The sequence below is a fragment of the Chlorocebus sabaeus genome, chromosome 1, assembly GCF_047675955.1.
Source record: "Chlorocebus sabaeus isolate Y175 chromosome 1, mChlSab1.0.hap1, whole genome shotgun sequence".
NCBI classification, from domain to species: Eukaryota; Metazoa; Chordata; class Mammalia; order Primates; family Cercopithecidae; genus Chlorocebus; species Chlorocebus sabaeus.
The window spans coordinates 26,323,951-26,327,937 of record NC_132904.1 but is presented as its reverse complement, the minus strand read 5'-3'; positions in this window follow the sequence as shown (position 1 = coordinate 26,327,937).

Here is a 3,987-nt window from a genome sequence, read left to right as displayed (position 1 = left end):
ATATTTCCCTCCCCTTGATTGTGGGCTGTCCCGATGTAACCAATGAGATGAGGCAAAAGTTACATTCGAGAACTCCAGGCTTTAAGATGACTGACAGGATCCACTTTCTGTTCTTTAATGAGTAGTCATAACATGAGAAGCCCAAGCCACATGGGGAGACCACATGGAGAACTAACTTGCCTCTGTCAGTCCCACATGATCTCCCTGCCAAGTGCCAGCATCAAATGCCAACCACGTGAGTGAGCCTAGTTCGACATTCCAGGCCAATTTTAGATTGGTTCAATAGCCTGACATTGATAGCCATTCCAACAATGGCCCAGCAAGTATCACATGGAGTAGAAAAGTACTGAGCCCAATCATTTTATAGAAAATGAGAGGTAATCAGATAGCTGTTCTAGGTGTTTAAATTTTGATATGGCTTATAATGCAGCAATATAAAAGCAAAATGCTCAATATCTGCAACAGATTTCTTAAGTTACAATCCCTGCTCATTAGTCCATCAGTAAAGCCCTCAGATAAAATTTGCTTCTTTGTGTCTGGACCCCGTTCTTTTATCCGAGGTATACTGTTCTGCTTCCTACTGTATTAACCCACAGCCTAGTTTGGTCTGCACTTTCTAGACCCAGAGTCAGCATGAAAATTATAAAAAGTCCTCAATCTCTTCAAGCTGGACAAAGTTCAGAGTTTAAAGGCCAACTATATTTATATTATTGTATTTATAGCTATACTTATCTCTTTTGTTACCTGGAAAGATTCATGCAGAAATTATTCAAGAAAAGCGAACCCTTCTCCATAAGCATTTTGGAAAATCACTTGCAGCCATTGCTTAGAATTTTTAATTTATTTTGAGTTTGGGTTTCTCTCTGATTGAAAATTTATATAACAAACTGCTGAGATTAAGAGATGAGATGCTAAGGCAAGAATCGTTTAGAAGATACTCCTCTATTCAAGAAAAAAAACCTGATTGTTACTTTTTATGTAATGCTATAATCACTCTCCCTTTTCCTCTCTTTACCACTTCTTTTTCAGAAAGTTTGCTTATAACCATGATATATCCATTTTGGGGAGGTCTATACTAGCAAAGAGAGTTTTCCTAAAATTTTTGACTGAATAAATTAATTAATATCAAGTACTTACAGATTATACAATTTCAATTTTTTCATCCTTAGTTTTTCTGACCTGTATGAGGCCAATAAATAGCCTAGAACTGAATTTGGAGAAAAGACATTAGGTATGATGGTCTGAAAGACATCAGCAGTAGCTGACGTGGGATTTACCATTTTTAGTATTCAATATATATTTTAATGTAATGTGCCATCTGCAGTGCACCATAGAAATGCAAATCTCAAATCATATTTTTCCAGTAAGTTTGCTTTTTTTAATTGCATGGACAGAGAAAACTTTGAAGAAAATTACCATAGCTAAGTTAGATTAGTATGAGTAAGTGTTGTTTCTTGGACAGACTAATTTTTCAATAGGCATTTGATACTCTACTGTCTTACACAGTGCCTACCTTTTCTCTAGGCCAAACATAATTTTGGACTCCCATTGATTAAGAACCTCTGATCCAATTTAAAGTAAATTTACTGATTGCCATAGTCAGCAAGTTTTCATATGAAGAAAATGTATATAGCAAATAATAGGGGACCCCAAACTGGCATACAGCATTTCAAATGTTATTGAATTTTGATTTAAAAATAAAATTAAATAAATTCAAGATTTTTTCTATCTTGTGGCTATTGATTATTTTATAATATTTATACTGAAATTTATCCAAATTTAGCCTTTAGAATATCCAACACTCTAATATTGCTGTTATTAGCTACTCATAGGAAGTGTTAAATATATTGTATTCTAATAAATGATAAAGGCAAAAAATCAATACCCCCTTCAGGAAACATTTTGCTTTTAACATGATATGTGTGAAAATAAATAGCATAGAGGGCATCTGACTACGTGTATGTTAGCCCGAGAGGTAATTTGCTTTAACTTGCTGAATCTGTCCTCATTTGCTAACAACTCCCAGTTTCTATTTCATAAGATTGTTTTAAGTGCTCATTGGGCATTTTACGTTCTCTTTGTAAGAGCTGCATCATGATTCTTATAAAGAACTTGTTGAATCATAAGCTGTTTCCTTAAGCACCAGTTATGTGGGGGACCTTGTGCCAGGCACTGGGCAACATAAATAAGAATCACAACAAGGACCAGGATTAAGAAGAGGCAGGTAAGTCCTCTTCTAGAACGTAGCAGTAAGGAAGCACCAACAAAATAAAATCGTACTCAATATAATTAATAGTTAACTGCAGTATTTTTTAAAAATATAAATGTAAATATAAAATATTACATAAATAGAAGGTGAGTATGACTGATTTATTCTTTTTGTGTCAGGCTCCGATGTGGCTCAGCACAGTGCTCACGGCCCATGCTCTCAAGAATCTCAGCTTAGGAGGAGGCAAAGAGGTAAAGCACAGGTCAACATGCAGTGTTGGACTACATAGGAAGTACATATCCTTCATCAGTGCTGGCAAGACAGACGACTTAATGCCTTTTGGGGTAAACATCCTACCTATTGATATTGTTACTGCTGCTGTTGTTAAATTACTTTTATGGAAAGAAATACGTGATGCCCAGGTCTACTCAAAAGAGACCTCCTAAATACTATTTGTTTCTTTAAACATCTCTCTCTTATTATTAATTGGTAAGGAGAAAAAGAGCTAAATGTTTCCAATTTGAATGTGATATGCTCCCATCTAATTAGCAATTAAAGAGTTTTTACAAACTTAATGAATCTTCATTCCCTTCATCTGACTATCTCTGTTGCATTTTTGCAAATCAGCATGCACACAAAAATACAGTTTCATTGAGTTGCCTGACCTAACAAGCACTGAACATTTTTTATCACATTTCTCTGAAAGCTTCAGCATTTTAGTACTGACATATTGCTAATGTGAGGAAATACGACTTTATTCTGCTGACTACTAATTAATCTTTATAATTATATCATCTCTCAAGCATAATCAGAATCAGATGCGAGAAATAGTGGCTCTAAGAAACATCTTTATCTGCATAATTGTCTTACTATAAGAAAAGACTTCAACTGAAGCCTCACTTTGAGATAAGTGATTGACTGGGTAATTATTGTTCTCAAATTAAGAAAAGTTTTAAAGAAAGAAAAATAAATTTCATGTGCATATTATGCATTGAGTTTCAATGAGACATTGAAAAGTTCTGAAATATATTTTTAATAATAGGAAGAAGGCCAGGCACAGTGACTCACGCCTGTAATCCCAGCACTTTGGGAGGCTGAGACAGGCAAATCACAAAGTCAAGAGATCGAGACCATCCTGCCCAAAGGTGAAACTCCGTCTCTACTAAAAGTACAAAAATTAGCTGGGTGTGGTGGCAGGCACCTCTAGTCCCAGCTACTCGGGAGGCTGAGGCAGGAGAATCACTTGAACCTTGAAGGCAGAGGTTACAGTGAGCCGAGATCGCACCATTGCACTTCAGCCTGGTAATAGAGTAAGACTCCGTCTCAAAAGAAGGAGAAGGAGAAGAAGGAGAAACAATTTTATGTTCTAGGTAAAACAACAAATTTCGTGACATTTATGTCACAAACTGAGCAGCTTAAAACAATAGAAATTTATTCTTTCACAATTCAGGAGTCCAAAAATCCAAAACCAAGATGACAATTGGTTCCTTCAGAAGACTCTGAGGGAAAATCTATTCCATGCCTCTCTCTTGGCATCTGGGGCTGTTGGCATTTCATGGTCCTCCTTGGCTTGTCGCTTCATGACTCCAATAACTCTGTCTTCAACGTCCTTCCTGCTGTTTTCTGTGTCTCAAATCTCTAGCTTTTTACTCTTATAAGGCCACTGGTGATTGAATTTAGGGTCTACTCTAAATCCAAGGTGATTTCATCTCAAGTTCTTTAGCTTAATTACACATGCAAAGACCATACTTCCAAATAAGATCACATTCACAGCTACC